This window comes from Pipra filicauda, unplaced genomic scaffold (assembly GCF_003945595.2).
Source record: "Pipra filicauda isolate LSUMZ 115617 unplaced genomic scaffold, ASM394559v2 scaffold223_size1779592_pilon, whole genome shotgun sequence".
NCBI lineage: Eukaryota > Metazoa > Chordata > Aves > Passeriformes > Pipridae > Pipra > Pipra filicauda.
Window position 1 is genome coordinate 730140 of NW_024104336.1, and position 18900 is coordinate 749039.

Here is an 18900-nt window from a genome sequence, read left to right on the forward strand (position 1 = left end):
TGGCAGAATTCCTTCTGCAATAGCGGGTATTATTCTGTTCAAGAGTATTCTTGCCAGGATTTTGCCAGCAATGGAGAGCAGAGTAATATCACAAGCGTATAATGTAATTATTTAAAACAAAGTCAGTTTATTTAAACTAATTTATCAGTCAGAAACAGTATTTCCATATTCACCCAATGTGAAGATATATAAGATTTTAATAAGAATATAATTAATATATAATATAAGAATATAATATATAATATATCATACATTATACATGGAATAGTTTATTCATTTTAGAAAAAAATAACAGCTGTTCATCAAGAAATACATTCCTCCTTAAAGCAAAGACTTAATTAGTTCTTTGGTATAACAGGATCTGTAACTGACTGTTTTGCATAGGATAAGAGAGCATTAAAATATTATTTAACACTTAGAACTTGAGTCAGTTGGTCATATATAGATGTCTAATACCATTTGACAACATGAAAACTCTCTAAATCCCAGATCCAACCTTAGAAGTGTATAAGGTTCCTACAGGCATTGTAGTATCTGTCACCCCATGCAGATACCTTGTTTACCCGAGAGTATCTTAAAAAATGTGTGGCTAAATGATTTAAGCCTCAGTTTCAGCAGTTTTAAAATTAATATTTAATCCCCAAAACAGACCCAAGAATTTTTTAGAGGCTAACTTACCATAGAGAAATGGAAAATAGTATTACTTAGAGCCAGAAGTTATCTTTAATCATTAAAGACTCATATCGCTCTGCAGTGACAATTGAATCTGAAGTAGTGATTCAGTATCCCTCATCATCCTCTTAGCTGCTGCATAGACATATTAGGAACTTCTGTCTTTCATTTTAAAGAGCTGTTGTTTTTTACAGCACTTCTACTGTGCAGACCCAGAGCTGCTTTAGTCTGTTTAGCTCATTATCTTGCTTTGATAAAAATACAGATTGAATTTTTTTTTCTGCAAAAGTAACTTATTGGAAGAAAAAAAACAGTGCATGCCAACAGAATCTGGACCCACCACAAAATGCCTCCAAAGCTGCACACAGTTGGAAGGTCGTATCATTTACTGAAGATACCTTTATGAGATACAGATAACCAAAAAGTAAGAAAATAAATTCCCTTCTTGTCTGGGATGGGGTAAACCCACTAGTTTTGATTTCTGTGAGAATTTTGGGTAGACTCTAGAATGGCCATGCAGAAGATGAATTCATAATCTCTGAAGATGGCACAGGATACAAGAAGCTGTGTTTGTTTCACGGACCAAATTCTAGGTAAAAACAAAAAGAATAGCCAATCAGTTTGCAGAATAAATGTGGTCATACTGATTGTGCAAAATGAGACCAGGCAGACAGTAATTAAGCTTACAAAACGGGTTAGGAGGGCACATTGCCATCTTCTATTATCTGTTGAACAGAAATCTGTCAGTACAAAATGGGATTTTGTTCAAATATGCAATGGTAGGAACCTTGTAATTGTTGCATAAATGCTATATGAATAGGGGATGTCAGACAGCTCAGACATAGCTTCAGTTTCTGAAATCTGATTTGAACCAATCTTACTAATTCAGTATGCAATTTTGAGGTATTATACAAGGCAGTAATAGATCCTTTGTCTCTTCTCTCCCTTCCTCCTTTCCCTGCTTTTAGTAGAGTGAAAAGTTTGTAGTGCATATATGAAAATCAGTGAAGTAGAAGCATCTAAAATTCTATATCACATACCAAAGTCTTATTGCTGATACTAATCTGAAACAACTGTGGTGCTTCTTTTGTGTGAATGTTTGAATATCTAACAGCTATTTATAGGATGTAAAGAGAACAAGACAGAGGTCCTGTGTATGAAGTGTCTGGGTGTTGGGTATTTAAGGTTTCCTGAAAAAAACTCATAAAACTCAAGAAGCTGATATGGAGTAAAAAGGTGACAATACAAATTATGTACATTTTGCATCCATGTCCACTTTATAGCAACCAAAAAGGAATCTGTGCTGCTTGTTTTAGGAGAATATCCAGTAAGCTGGGTTAGAAATATCTTTCCTTTAAGTTTTGATTAGTACAAGATTTCAATATCATACTTGATAAAAATAATTCAGGATAAGAAAAGCTCATTGGTTAACTCTAAATTACAAATTGTTTGCTTGTTTGTTTTTAACTGATTCTTACATTTGGGGGAAAATGCCTTTCAGTCCCTCCAAGAAAATAACCATAATTAATTCAGTCAATTCTCAAGGTCACAAATTATTTTTACTACAGGTAGGTATTTTTCTTTGCTTTTGAATATCCACTCTGGTTTTCTCTCATGTTTCCATCTGTCTGAATGGCAGATCCCAGTGGCACAGGACCTAGTACAAGACCTGTCACTAGTGGTTTCCCCCAAGGTTCAATACTCGTTCCAGTATTCTTTAACTTATTCATCAATGACTTGAATGAAGGAATAGATGCCTCCTCAGCAGGTTTACTTAAAACACAAAGCAGGGAGGAGTGGTCGATACCCCCAGAGGGCTGTCCCCAGAAGGACCTTGAGACGTTGGAGACGTGGGCAGAGAAGAACTGTCTGAAACTAAAATGCTGTGTCCAGTTCTGGGCTCCTCAGTACAAGAGAGACATGGAGCTCCTGGAGCGGGCCCATCAGAGGGCAACAAAGATAATTAAGGGACTGGAGCATATCTCCAAAAGGAAAGGTTGAGAGAGCTGGGCCTGTTCAGTTTGAAGAAGAGACAACTGAGAGGGGACCTCATCAATGTCTATCAGTATCTGAAGGGAAGGTGTCAAGAGGATGGAGCCAGGCTCTTCTCGGTGGTACCAAGCAATAGGACAAGAAAGAGGCAAAGGGCAGAAACTGATGCACAGGAAGTTCCACCTGAATGTGAGGAAGAACTTCTTTTCTGTGCGGGTGACTGTGCACTGGAACAGACCGCCCAGAGAGGTTGTGGAGTCTCCTTCACTGGAGATATTCAAAAACCCTCTGGATGCAAACCTTTGCAATGAGCTCTGGGATGACCCTGCTTGAACAGGAAAGTTGGAACAGATGACAAACACACTGTGGTCCCTTCCAATCTGACCCATTCTGTGGTTCCCTGTCACTCTTCATCTTCCATTATTTGTAAAGGGGCAGTTTATTGTTCAGCTTAGCACAGTATGATTGTATTTTATTTTAAAATTTATTGCACTGCATTCCCTGTATTATAAACTACTAAAATGTAATTATTTATCGAGGTTCTCAGATAGTAAGGAACCCTAGAAACATTAATGATTATGGTATTTAGAAAACACAATGGAAACAAACCCTACTTCAACTCTAACGTTCATTCATAACACCACCTTTTTGATTATTCCCCAAAGATTAATGTCAAAAGTCCCCTGTATTTTTGGTGGTTCTTAAGGTCATGGTGCTTCAAACTGGTTAATCAACATCCAGATTCAGTACTCACCCATATTAATCATACTTGTGAAAACTTGGCGCTTAAAACTCTGATAAAATTAATAGGGACACACTAAAAAAGTACATAATCCCCTCAAAAAGACAGAGCATTACCTAAATTCCTGCACCTCTTCTGGACTTGAATCCTGTATGTTTTCTGAAAAGACTGAACCTGCATGTCCCAAGAGAACGATCTAAGCTACAAATTCGAGTCCTGCTTACTCTTGAATTTATTTCATCTTATGTTTTAAAGTTGGTCATATTGAAACTCTTGGACACAGAGATTTCAACGACATCATTTAGACTCTGTGGAAATCTTCTGAAGCTAAAATACTGAGTAGAAACTGTTTAAAGAAGGTGCTATATTTTTAGAAGCCCTAAGTTGAAATATTCTCAGAGCATTTTTTATCAGATCAGACTATGTTAATAGAAGACGGGAAGAAAAATGTGTTTTTTATGACTTCTGATGGTCTTCAGGGCAAAGTAGACTCTAAACACCAAAAAGTGAATACAGGAGGGGAATTTTAGGGTCCTAAGAAACTTCTGTGTCAGAAGCTAGGGCCACTGTAGTCTTCAGGTATTTCTGAGGTCAGCTGGCACATATGAGTCAATTCTGCATTCAGATATCTAATCCTTCTAAGGTAGTAACAAACATGAGTAAGTAATTAGAGGGATCTAGACTAGTCAGCAAAAGAGAATCAGTATCCCACACATGTGCAGCTGCTATATAGATTTCTAAAAGCCAACTAAAATTTTTCATTCCTGAAAAGGAAAAATAAAAGTTTATCCATATTTTAGGGTTTCTGCTTATAACAAATGTGAGCTTTATGTATGCAAGGGCAGCGAAAAGCATAGAGGAATTCCTAATTTACCTTCCTATGAAGTTCTGACAATAAGCCTCTGCTAGATATAGTGTACAGAAAGGAGAGAGATGATGTATAAATTATAATAAAATATGCCAGTGTAACCTGTTAGTGTACTGTAACGATGTTAGTGTACACACAGTTAAAGTGATCTCCAGATTTGGAGTTAAAAGAGGGATTTTTCCTCTTGTCATACTGACAGGGGTTTATATTTTATTGATACTGGATATTTTCCATGTGCTTTATTCACAGAATCACAGAACAAATGTTCGAAGAGACCTTCATAATCATGTAGTACAACTGTCAACTTAACACCACCATAATCACCTCTAAACCATATCCCCAAGTGGCACATCCAGATGCCTCTTGCACAGTTCTACAGGCAGTGACTCCACCACCTCCCTGGGTAACTTATTCCAATACATAACCACTTTTTCAGTGACAATACTTTTTCTAATATCTAATCTGAACCTCCCCTGGAACCACTTAAGGCCATTTCCTCTTGTCCTTTCACTTGAGACATAGCAGAAGAGACCAACCCTCACCTGACTACAACCTCCTTTCAGATAGCTGTCGAGAGGAATGAGGTCACCTCCAGAGCCTCCACTTCTCCAGACTAAACAACTCCAGTTCCCTCAGCTGCTTCTTATAACATGTTTTTTTTTTCACCAGCTTTGTTGCCCTTCTTTGGACACACTCCAGCACCTCAATGTCCCTTTTGAAGTCAGTGGCCCAGAACCGAACACAGTACTCAAGGTGCAGCTGCACCAGCGCCAAGTACTGAGAGACAATCACTTCCCTAGCTGTGCTGGCCATATTATTCTTGATACAGGCCACGATACCATTGGCCTTCTTGGCCACCTGGGCACACTGCTGGCTCATATCCAACCAGCTGTCAACCAGCACTCCAAGTCCCTTTCTACTGAGCAGCTCTCAAGCCACTCTTACCCAAACCTGTAGCGACCGAAGTGTAGCACCTAGCCCTTTGCCTTATTAAACCTCACGCAGTTCTCTTCAGCACATTGATCCAGCCTGTCCAGATCCCTCTGCAGAGTCCTCCAGCAGAACAACACTTCTGCCCAAATCAGTGTCATCTGCAAACTGACTGGAGGTTCACTCCATCCCCTAGTTCAAATCATCATGGACTTAGTGCCATCGCCTAGTAACCACAGCAGTAGTGGATCAAGGGTTGGACTTGATGATCTTGGAGGTCCCTTCCAACCCAGTTGATTCTATGATTCTATGATCCTATGATCAATAAAGGTGTTAAATAAATCTTGATTGAATGGACTGTGGTAAACACCAAGCTTGCCCTTGTTGCCTCAGTCTCTAATTCTTACCTATAACCTTTCAACCCGCTTGTGGCTGTTCTTTAGACACAGCTGTTCAAAATCTATTCATTTCTTGACGTAGAGGGCAACGTCTCTGCCCCTCCTTTGTGGCCTATACCTTCTGAAAACCTTGTAGATATGGATAGTAACATTCCAGCCATGGGATTTATCACACCAAGTTTCAATAATGACAACTAGGTCGCAGCTTTAGGGCAGTATGGTGGCTTTCAACTCCTGTTTGTTGCCCATGCTGTGTGCATTTGTGTAGAGGTACGTCAGATGGGCTGACAGCCATGCCACCTTCTTAGAGGATACTCCTTAACTCCTTTCGGGTATTTCACTGGTGTTCCCCTGTGGACTCCTCTTACTTCAGGAGCCCTTGTATCATCTCTGTAAGACTTCAAGTGTGCTTCAGCGTACCCAGTAAGTTTCAGAGCAACAGGCTGAGGGGCCTCAATAACAGCTTGTCACAGGTGGCTTTGATATTATCCCATTCCCCTTCAAGTCTATTTTAATGATCTGCCAATGAGCATTAATTGGTGAAATGAACAAAGTGAACAAGGACTCTCTTCCTCCTTTGAGATACCAACTGGACTAATGCTGTGTAGGTCATCTCTTTATCAAAATATCCAGAATTCTGGCTCTAACACCAGCCACAGAGACATATATTAATGGACAGTGTTCATCTATTTCTTTCAATATTGGTGCCCACAACTGGGAAGATAGAGGAAAAATAAACTAAGCTCCAGATTCCCTTACCAATCATCCCAAGGCACTGAAGTCTCTTTTGATTGCCCTTAGACTGTGCATTGCATCTTCATTGCCAAATACATGGAAGAGCAATAATGGGTAATAACCAGATGGCCATCTAGTGATACTTTTAACCCAGGCCCTGCTGAAGACACAGTAGACATACTCAGAAGGAAGCAGTAATCTGCAACTATAACCCATCTTTCATTCCTTGTGAAGGTTGTCGTGATACATGGGGGAGGCTTTTTTGACCTTGACAGCAAGGACCATCATCCTGACTGACCTTCCACATCCAGATCCTTGTACTTGTTGAATAGAGGTAGCTGGGAAGGCAAGGAAAAAAGGAAGGCAAAAAGAGGGTTCATCTGCTGCCCTGTGTGTGGACTTGACTCCATTGACTCCTCTCTTTTAAGCTACTGTCTTATGCCTGGTGGAGGGAAGATAGAGGATCCCCTTGAACTGCACTTTTTTCTGGTGGATGTTACTGTTTCTGTCTTAGGAAGGACACAGCATGTTTCCAGCACTCCAACAACAGCAGGTCAGATTGTGATACTGCCAAAAAGATGGGTTACTCAGATTTCTGTCAGAAGCAACTTTTTAGATGCATTACTGAAGCAACTACTGTTTATCTCCTATGAAAAGGAAAATTGTGGATCTGATAAAGCCGTAGGTAACCATAATATAAACCCAGAGTTTCAGAGGAAATATCCACCCCTTTAATGACTATAGAAAACTATGTTTTGAATTCCAGGAATTATATCCTTCCCCAAATCTTAGAAATTAATTACAAAGCATATTGTTTGTAATTTCGTATTTCACGGTATAATTAAAGCAAATGAAAATGTCAAAATGTTTTTTTCAGAAGTACATACAGAACCCTCCCCATCAGAAGACCAAGTCCTGGAAATTCTTCACATCAACAATGTGATATCTTTCTTTGATTAGCTCAGCTGGTTAGAGGATGGTGCTGAAAACACGAAGGTCGTGGGTTTGATCCTCATACAGGCCATTCACTTAAGATTGGGACTTGATGTTCGTGTGGGTCCCTTCCAACTCAGAATATTCTGTGATTCTGTGAATTGATGGATTGAAGTTTCGGGGGTTTAAGGATAAAAAATCTGGAAGAAGAAAAATGAAGTCTGAAAAAAATGTTTTATTTCTTGAGTAAGAAATGTCTATCACTCTTTAAAATAAAAGGTTGGAGCAGATGTTATACTTTTTCAGACAACAATAATGTTCTCAGGAGATGGTTGTTCACTGGGAAAATCTGAGAGTCCTTGTAAAGTTATTGTATTTAAGAACTTACGTAACAATACAAGGATAGCTGCAAGAAATATTGTTATAGCTGTTGAAATAGTTGGATTTTAGTGTGGGATGAACTTTTAGAACTTTAGAAAAAACTATTTCTGTAAGCTTCAAATCGGTCACAAAACAGTACAATCTGCCACTCTAGCCACCATCAAGTATCATTCCTTCTTCAGGAGGTGATAATAAAATCAGCAGGGAATTTGAGAAGGATTAAAAACATTTTTGTTTGTAGTTACAATGCTGAAGTTTACTTTGTATGAATTTGCTGTCTAGAACTTTTCACTCATATCTAAACGTATTTCAAATTATCAATTTTGGAAAACAGACTACGTTTACCATTGAAGTCATAATGTACGTATCATACCATAGGAAAATTATTACTTTCAACTGAATGTAGGTTTAGTTAAAATCTTAAAATATTTAGAACTATTGTCCTGGGGCAGCAAAATATTTTTTTCCTGTAAAATGATGTTCAGGGAGATCAGGACATGAACATCAGGCTTATTATGACTGCTGTAAAGCACTTTTTGGCTTCCAGACTGCAAGTTCCTTCTCAGCCCTAAATAGCAGAACAAGAAGTACCCTTGCAAGCATCATAGAGAAATACCCACAGAACTAATTCATTAAATGAGAGCATATTCTATCATTCTTTCTTCTAAAAAGAATTACCTGGTTTAAAAAAAACCAACAAACCCCAAAAAACAACCCCCCCCACAACAAACCCTCACAGTATAGCTGATATTAACGACAATTCAAAAATGTGTATACAAATTTTGTCCTTATTTTTAATTAAATAGTTTTTTTGCTATTCATTGAGCTTTTTCAGCATTTCTGTTCAGCAGCAATTGACTTTTTGAAAGAAAGAAATTGCACCAAGTTTTACTGATATTATTAAATATCCAGATAGAACTTTACCTACATAATGCTTTTTGATGCACATGACACTGTTTCTTTTATTTCTTCCTTTTCTTGTGCCTCTTGAGTGTATGCTAAAAACTATAGAATATGTTGGAAAGCCCTTCAGTAGTAAGTATAATACTGTCCTGGTTCTGGCCAGGACAGGGCTAATTTTTGCAATTACCAGGAGGGAGCATGGCTAGGACCCAGAGGTTATTCTATATCACCTCATGTCATTTGCTGGGGGCAGAGAGAGGGAATGTCTTCTGGGGAGAAGCTGTCCCTTTCAGGTCAGCTTGGAGGGGCAGAGGAAGTGGTCAGGTATTGTCTATTGTCGAGGGGCTTTCCATATGAATAATTTTGTTTTCTTCTTATGTCATTGCTGTTTCCAGTAAATTGTTCTTATCTGAACCAGTGATCTTTACCTTTTGTGCCTCCAGTTCTCCCCTCCAGCCTGCTGCAGAGGGAGGGGTAGCAGGGACTGGTGGCGGTGTATTGTTTGGAGAGTCGCAGTGGGAGCACTAAACTGGATAGTACCATTCCTAAACCACAACCAACAATAAGAGAAATTATGTGATACCCATAATATGTATGATACATATGATATGCATTTTTCAGTAATGGCATAAATTAAGACATTCTTGAATGCTATTGCTTGTATAATTATTCAATTATGGAAATTTATTTTTCTCTGTGTCAGATCAGCGATTTACTGTATATAATGCTGTGAACGCTCAGTGATGTTGTTCTTATTTTATTTCAACAATCCCTGAGGTTTGTCCCCTGAAAAATGAAGAAACTATGGAAATCACAGGAGCCAAAAACTATTCAGCAATTATCTACAGTTAGTAAAACAAATTGTAAGCACTATAGTTAATACTTTTTCTTTCTTTTAGTATGCATCTAGAGTTGATCTTTCATCAAAGAAAAGGATAAAATTCTAATGAATGCTAATGAAAACAAATACAAGCAAATGCCAAATCTTTTTAAATAGTTCAACTAAAAGCAAGTATTTTTCTGTGTAATAAAACCAATAGTAATTTATCTCGTTTGCTGATTCAATCTAGGTTCTTTCTATTACAACAGTAACGTTCTTGTGCTGCATTTGCTGATAATTTATTACCAGTAAGTTACAGCATAATCAATGAAAGTAAGCACAATACTGTAAGTACTGTTATTCTGTCATGTTATTTGCATGCACTGTGAGTTTTTGAAGTGATATATGTCAGACATAATCACTAGTTGAAGAAAATTAATCACATGATAGCAGTATTTATACCTCCAAACTAGAGTGTCAAATATCTTTTAGGTGTTGTATAGCTGTCTGTACAAAGGTAATGAAAAAAAGTCCATTGAGGGCTATCAGATGAGAAAATTTCCTGCATTGAATTCTCAGAGGGAATTTGCCTAAACCTCTGAATTACTCTTCTCTATATCAGCTACTATCCTGAATGATTAAGGTCAAATTCCAACTATTCTTTTTAGTTCAGTACGTCAAATATAACTCCATTAGTATTTTCACAGTGTGGATAACCAAGAGTAAATTATTTCATGCATGTTTGGAAGTATTCTGTAGAAACAGCTTATCCTATAGATCCTTTGGATGCCATCAGAAACAAACAAGCAAGCAAAAAAACCATGCAAATCAACCAATCAGCACACCTATATATTAGATCTTATGTCTAGCAAGACAGGATATGTTACATTAAAGTACAAGAAATCATGGGCTAGATTTTCGAAGTGATAACAGCTGAGAGAAATATGGATGCAGCAGAAAATAGCAGTATAGAGGTTCACATCAGTTTCACATCAGGAGCCTTTTGAAGTGCAGTAGATTTTGCAGGAAATACTTTCCACAGACTCAGGTCCTTCCACTACAGAATGATTTTGGAGATAGGAGGTACAGAAATTACTGAAGTCCTGCCTTGCTGCCTCAAAGTCATGGACAGAATTCCTGCAGCAAAGTTTCTCAACATAATAACTGGTGGAGGGCAAAATCTGGCTTGTAAATTGGAATGTTTACCTATGTCATCTTCCTGTATGAAGCATATAGACTGTACATATATCTCGGTTCACAATCAAATTTTGCTAATGGAGGGACTACCAGCTGTTTGGGAATAGCTTCAGGACTCTCAAAATCCAGCTTGATCTGAACTGCTAGTTTTATAATCGGGTAGAGAGAAATATAAGTTACAAAAATGGAAACCCTTTGTATTATGGTGTTGTAATCATGGCACAAAGAAGTAGTAGGGAGCCCAGGGCAGAAGGGATATATTATGATGTATCGTGTGTAAGTTGTGAAGAAAAGCAGCCTAGGTGGTCTGAGCAGATCTGCCTAAAAACCATGCAGTAAAACCTAGGGAAGTGCAACAAGCTCTCTAAATGCCATAATATGAACGATGCCCTAATTCTTCTGTTGGATTAGTTGCTATAGTCATCACAGGGAAGTTCTGCTACAGACCCCGACCCTAGCTTACTTTGAGAAGTGTCTGATTTTTATCTTTTTATCCCATTCACACATTTTCTCTCATATAATGATGACTTGGACTTTCAGGGTAAAGTGAATTTTGTCCTGTAAGAAATAATGTATTGTATTTTACTGATGAAAAGACTCTATTCTGCTCACAGTTGATTCTTCTCTCTTTTTGTCTCTCTATTGTGTGCGTATATATTTAAATTACTCTTTAATTGATGTAGTTCTGATGTCTTTCATTGAAAAAATGCCTAAAATTGTGTGAAAGAGAAGGGAACCTGAGAACCCATGGATGTAAAATGAGGCTCAGGCTGTGCATTTTAAAGCAACGTATTTTCATAAATGAAGAAACTATTAACCTCTTTGTGAAATTTAACAATGTATATCTGATCTATAAGACTGTCATTAATTCTATTTCAACAAGCAAAAAGGCCATGAATTTGCAGTATGAAATACTTCCCCAGCACTTCCAGTTTCTGAACTATCCAGAAAATTTACTGGTATGTCAAATATATTTTAAATGTGGGCTTATGTTAAATCATTATCTTCTGGCTTCTGCATTCCTTATCAAAATAATTTTGTACTTTAAAGACATATTTTTATTGTATGTGACCTTAACAGTAATTTCAAGGAGAAGGTGCCCCACAATAACAGTAATAAAAAAGCAATTTATTTTAGATGTTAATTTTAAGGAAACTTAGATTGAAAATTAGGGACACTTCATAGTATTTGTGAAAGCTATTGATTATGACTAACTTAATAGTAGAATAAGGGTAATTTTCTACCTTTAATGTTCTGAATGTATTCCATTACCAGTTGCTCCCTTTTCTCAGTGCAAATTTATAAGCCGTAGAATTATGATGAGTTCTGGAAGCATAAATTCAAGATAAATCTTTTTAGCACATTATATGGAATACTTAATTCTTATAGTATGTGAAAAATATTTCCTTTTCACTACAGCATAATCCATTTTTGCCAAGAGATCATTCTGAGACACTAGCATTAATATATGGCTAAGATATTTCCTGGTGTGTGTAAAAGCATTTTTCCTCAGAAAATGAAATTCTCTACAGAGCAATACCACACAAAAGGTAAATCTGTGCTTTCTTTAATTGTTGTTATATTTTATTTACCATATTTCAAACAAAATGGGACAAAAACCTCACAAAACCCTCAAATTTACACAAAGACTTGTAGTTACTACTATCTTGACAAATTTCATTATAAATGCCGTAGAACACAGAAATCTGATCTAGCATTATTTGGTATTTTCATGAGAGATTTAGGTGATGGCACTGAGAATACAAGTACAAGGTACATGGGTGATACAAAATATGAGATTTTCAGAATACTTGAGAGGACAGAATGATCTTCCTAAGTCAGAAAAACAGTATGAAATAAGACTATGAAATGCAGTAAAGGGAAATGGAACAGTTCCACTTTGCTTACAAACATCACACATATAAATATAAAATAAGGAATATTTTTATATAAGGAATATTTCGCTAACATTCAAATGGAAAGATTTTTTTTTAAACAATCACAAATTGGTGATGTTCTTGTAGAAAGGAAAAATGTAATTCTGTGATACTTTAAACACCACTGTCAAGTAAAATACAAAGACTTATTGTTGAGTCCTACTGTGTGGTACTGTGATAACAGTGGGAATAGCATGTTTAGTTTTGACCGGTACACTTCAGGAAGCACTAAGATAAACTAGACAGAAGACAAAGCACAGTAACAGGAATGATTAAAATTTTTTAAAAGTGACCTAGCCAAAAAAGTTGTAAGAACAACTTAGCATAAAGAAAGTTGAAAAGGAGAATTCCCAGTACATCTGTCATGGAGATAAAGGAACACCAGGACAATACGACACCACTAAGTTCAATTTATGTGTAAGCTACAGCTCCATTATAGAGCACTGGTTTTTGCTAATGGTTTCCTATAATTCTTTGTTTGTAGCTATGGATTTTTGTAATGGTTAGTTTACATTACGCTTGCACATAAGCTCGTAGCATTTATTTCCTCTTTGAGTACACATTTAATGTCCACAATAAAGGCCAATAAAATTCAAACAAAAAATTCCATATATATTACCAAACATCTAATTGCTGTAACATTTTGTCAGTTGCTCATTCATGCACAGTTTGTTAATCTAACCATTTATCATGTTGGTAACATCCAGGTTAGAAGGCTGAAAAGCTAAAAACCAAAAAAACCTCTGAGGATATTATCGGATGTTCTACAAATAAATAATTTAATACGATGCTAAAGATGCAAGTTCACAAAAAACAAACAAACAAAAAACAGAATCAAAACTGAGTAGTATTGAATTCTCAGTAGTATTTGAATTGATTTTCAAATGTAAAAAAAAATCAAACTGCTTGGATTGCTTAAGATATGTTGTGTTTTAGAAAATGCTGTTTAGTGCATCTCATGATCTGTTTCAACTGTCATCATTTGTTCTCCATAATTCATTCTTTTACTAGTTACAGCCAAAACAAGCCCTCTCCTTTTATTAACTTAAAAATGTTCTGGAAAGATTTGTTACAATTGTTTCTCTTGAATAATTGAACCATTTATTGAGTTTTTTTCAGCTAAGGCATGTAATATTTCTCACAGTTATTTCTTTTTCTCAAGATTGGATAACCTCAGGATTGTAAGGAAAACAAAAATCAAGACAGATTTTAGAGAATATTTGACTTCTCTTTACTACAGAATCACAGAATAGTTGAGGTTGGAGGGCACCTTTGGAGATCATGTAGTCCAACTCCACCTCTAAAACATGTGCACCTGGAGCAGGTTGCATGGGTCACCCTCAAAGGAAAGAAGCTTTTCCTCATATTCAGATGGAACTTCCTGTGTTTCAGTTTGTGCCTGTTGCCTTTTGTCCAGTCACTGGACACCACTGAAAAGAGTCTGGCCTCATCTGCTTTTAACTTGCCCTTAAGATATTTGTATGTATTGATAAGATGTTCTCTTGGTCGTCTCTCTTCCAGGCTAAACAGGCACAGCTTCCTCAGTCTTTCCTCCTAAGAGAGGTATTCCAGTCTCCTAATCATTTCATACCCCTCCACTGGACTTTTTCCAGTAATTTCTTGTCTTTCTTGAACTGGGGAACCTAAAACTGGACACGGTACTCCAGATGCCACCTCATCAGGGCAGAGGCATCTGCCTCACCAGGACATGTGCAAAACCTGCTTTTCAGCAGACCAATGCCTATTATCATTACCCTTTCCTCTTTAATGAAAACTCATCTCCATTCATTCATTTTTCCATCATTGTAGTGGTTGTAGGAGAAGTAGCCATGTTGTGAAGCCACAAGGAGAAACAGCAGGAGCCCCCACTGGGGGCTGGGCCTCCCCAGCCCCCGGCAGGGGGGCTACAGAGACTTGGCACAGTGTTAAGCTGGACTATGTGTCTGTAGCTACGAGCTGGGGGATGTTTCTCCACTGTGAGCCACAGCAAGAGATATTGAAAAGCAGCAGCAGAGACAGCAGTGAACAGAGGCTATGGCTAAAAGCCAACAGATAAGAACTGAACCAGAGAAGCAGCAGCAAACAGCATGCAACCAAAGAAGACACAGAGTTGTCTGAGAGAGCTGAGGGAGAGCCAGCAGTAGAGAGACAGAGTTTGGGTAAGAACTGAAAACAAAAGACCCCAAACTCCTTTGAGACCCCTCACCTCCTAGAAAGGAGGGGTGAAGTGCAACATGCACTGCAGAGGAGCTGAAAAGCTCAAAGCACTCTGGAAAGCTGGACCAGGACGGCCAAAGGAGTGTGGAGAAGGTGACCTTGGCCCCCTCCGCTGCTTGAGACAGAGCACAGAAGCTCTGGTAGAACTCTTGAGGCAAAGGCTTTCAACTGAAAGCTGCCCAAGATGTTCTGACTCAGGGGTGAATCCCCTGAGGAAGGGACCTTCATGGGGGTCTTACACCCCATGATATGACCGTGGTGAAGCGAGTTTTGTCCCTGCTACGCAGTCCACGGAAGAGAAGACCCTCACTTGAAGCCGACGGGCCGAGGGGCTTGGATACCCCCTCGTGTGTACTGGCAGAGATCCAGATATAGATGCTGCATGAGAAGAAGAGAACCTGCTGCCTTAGAGACATTGCTGCTCTGAGAGTGGAAAAGGATCTTTCCTTCTTCCCTCCTGGACTTTTATTTGGAGGGAAGAAGAGATTTGATCCATTGTAAATACTTATGTCATGGTAGAGATAGCTAAGATTGTATATGATGTATTGTAGTATTTATTTGTACAGTCATTGTAATATATATTCCCTTTCCCCCATTTTGAATCTCGTGTGGTGTCTGGAAAAAATCATCTCACATTGGGTTTGAGATGTGGGAGGGGGCTTAGACTAGGGAATTAGATTTTGGGGCTCTCAAACCATGACAATCATTCACCAGTTACCTTACCTATGGTGGTTTTGACCATTAAGTAAAATTTCTCATTTCAATGAAGAAATAAGAGGAATAAAAGATGAGAAGAGGTATAAATAATTTTTCTCATATGCCCCTTTTTTCACTTACAAGATGTGCATGTGACTACTGTCAGCTGGCATGTAATTGCATCAGGCAGGCATAGTCCCCAGTCTGTCTGAGGCTGAGTTGCAAACAAGTTCTGTCAGAGGAAGCTCTTTCCTCTCTTCCAGAGGTAGGAATCAGATGCTTCCAGAGGTAGGAAGCAGATGCTACTGCATGCTTTGTTCTTTGATTTGGAGGAAAACAGTGACTTCATATATAGTTGGAGAAGATCAAAAGAACCAAAGATAATTTTGTAAAATTTAAAATAAGCTGTGCACCAAATTTCTCAAGATTAAAAAATTGAATATTGGAAAAATGTATCATGATTATCAGTTATTGTTTCTCATAATAAGTATGTCATCTTGAGATAAAAGACGAGTTAGGGTCTTTTAAATTTAAGGCGAATAAGTTTTCAAGTCATAAAAGGATTTATAGACTCTGTGTAACAATCTGTATATCGTTTGCACCGTATAATGCTTCAGACCAAGCTACTGTCTATAGAAAAGAAATTACCACAGCTGATGCATGCAGCACACCCTAAAGCTCAACACCGACCTGGCAATCCTCTGCCCATGGAGTATGACTTTGGCTGCAGCAGCAGTGCTTGGCTCTGCTGGAGCAACAGACCATGTGCTGAGCCATGGACCTTATCCAGGCCCAGGCTAAGATCCCAGCCTGGCCTGGATCCATTCCTGTCCCCACAACACTGCCTGGCCACCTTGGGCTGTGCCTGGCTGCGGTTTTGCCCACCAGACCTGATCCTGATCCCCACCAGCAGGCCAAAACACCAGCTCAGTCTCCACCAACCCCCACCCCCATCCCCTGGGAAGTGCCTGCTTCCCAGGGCTGGGGCTTTCCCTGGCTGTCCTGCTGCCTGCCCTGCTCCCTGGCCTGGAGTGGAATGGGCGTGGCTGGTGATGCCCTACCTTGCCACTCCCAGGAAGCCCCTGATACCTTCATCTCCCTGCCCCAATAAGCTGCTGGCCCCTGCTGGCCCCTGCTGCACCATGAGGTGTGGAGAAGATATCAGTTAACACAGTTCTCATGAGAACAATAGATCCAACGTGTGGAATGACCAACAAAGAGCAGTAAAAGCAAAACTAAATTAATTTGCCTCAATTCTGATGTGTTAGATATGAAAGGCAGTTGTTGCACTGAACGTCTTTGTCAGGTATACAAATCTGAGATCTGTTCTTGCATGTCCATTTTGTTCTCTCTTCAAGGACTCCGATGACATTACATGACAGTAGACTTTTCCTTCATCCTAACATTTTTTTATTGTCTCCCTCTCAATTTGGACCTAAGGAATCTCTAGTAACAGAAAACATATATGAATTACCTCCTTCTAGCTTTCTTTTGTCTTGTGCAAAGGCATGACACTGGAATCTGTTAAAAAGCTGTGATCTAAGGTGAAGGAACTCCAGCAGGATGCAATTGTTGGCATGGATTTTTAAAAATTACTTGCTTTTTATATGAATGAAGGTCCCTGGGGAATCAACTTGAAAAATAATCATCTTGTACAAAACAACCTCTCAAATCCATCAAGCATTTTAGGAAGAAAATTTTTGAAGATTTCAGCTTGAATAACCAGTGTTCGAAATGTTCCTAAAGGTGCAGGTTTTAATCTTTAAATTCTCTAACCCTACTATCAAGTAAGGTAGCTTATTGGATTGCCCAATAGGTACATACATATGTGTGTATAAATATATATATATATGTGTGTGTGTGTGTGTATAGATGTGTTTGTACATAAGTATGTGTATCTATGAGCATATATAACATACATTTTTGGTAAAAATGTATGTATACATATTGTATAAGTATATACAATATGTAACCTATGTTTTATGGTAAATGATACAATTAATGTTTGACTTGGATCAGAATATAATACTTTGGCTGAAGTAACAAAGAGGAAATGTACTCAAGGATGTGACTGCAAGCAATTTTTGGGGTCATTGTTTTAAAAACATATTTATTTATCTATTTTAATATGCCTTCATCATCTCCTTTTTCTGTGCTTGGTAGAAGAAGACAGCTGCACATTCTGCATGTCTCTCTGTTGCGGTTTCATTTGGCACGTTAAACACGACTATGTCATGGTTTCATTTGAAATGTAAAGTTCTTCAGGTACAAGCCAGTAAGATATATTTTAGAGAGGCAAAGAAATAGACACATCTTAGAAACTTCCAAAAAGGACAGGGCAGCTGCTTTTAAAATTTAATGTTGCAGAAAATATAAGCAATATTAAATAGAAGAACATACACAGCATTCTTATGAGTAACAGCATCACTGGATGGACAGTGACAATGTACTTGGTATCTTTACATTCTTTAAGCGTTCCTATACTGTTATTTTTTGAATTCTTTTTTCCAGATTCACATGAAATGTGTATTTCTGCAATCCTGAACATAAAATAGATAAATAAAAGAAAGTTAAATTAGAGATGCCATTGAAGCTCGCATGGAAGCAGTTTTGACAGTTTGAAGTCCCTTTAAAGCTCCAATTTGACAGAAATAAACTAAATAAAAATCTTCTGATAGTTAGTTTAGATATTTCTTTAGCCTAATTGAATGAATTGAATTTAATTTTCAAGGATTTTTAACTTTTGTCCCAAATGAAAATTTTACAGACGGCTGCTATAGTGCAACAGCCTGGAAAGAAATGAGAGGTATTTCAGTTTATCAGGACAGCAGTACAAGTGGGGTATTTAAATATATAGCCTTATAGTCTTACTGGAACTAATTGGCTTTAATGTTTCTTAGTTGTATTTGAAATTTAGCAAATTGGTAAATTAGGGCTGCAAAGAGCCTTACCCTAGATATTTAAACTGCAGCACATGAGCTCCCCCATTCTTTATCCATTAGGTTAATATCTCCTTTGCCTTACTAATTTCTGCTACTTGTGTTTCTGTTTGTTTCCTTGAAGAACTGGAGAAAAGAAATGTTGATATTTGCTATCCAAATTATACACTTGTTTACATTCAAGCTGCAAGAGTCAGTTGAACTGACACAGAAACAGCAGTTATGCATGCTGAAAGCTGGGCTTGAGAAAAGAAATAGAGTTGAAATATGATCCAAGCTTAGAGATGTAGAATAATGAACTTTTTGCAGTTTCACTGCAATATTTTAGGTTTTCATTTGCCATCTATTTAAAAAATGTGTTTGAAGTGAATGATCTCACTTCCTTTGCTTTCTTTCAGGAACATAACTTGTTGACACTGAGACATGCATTATCTAAAGAATTCCAGTCATTCTGGTTATAGATTTTAGGTCAAAAAAGTTCTCAAGAATAACATGATTAGCTTCTAATAGGCAAGTGAACTGTTGCCCTTACTGAAAGAG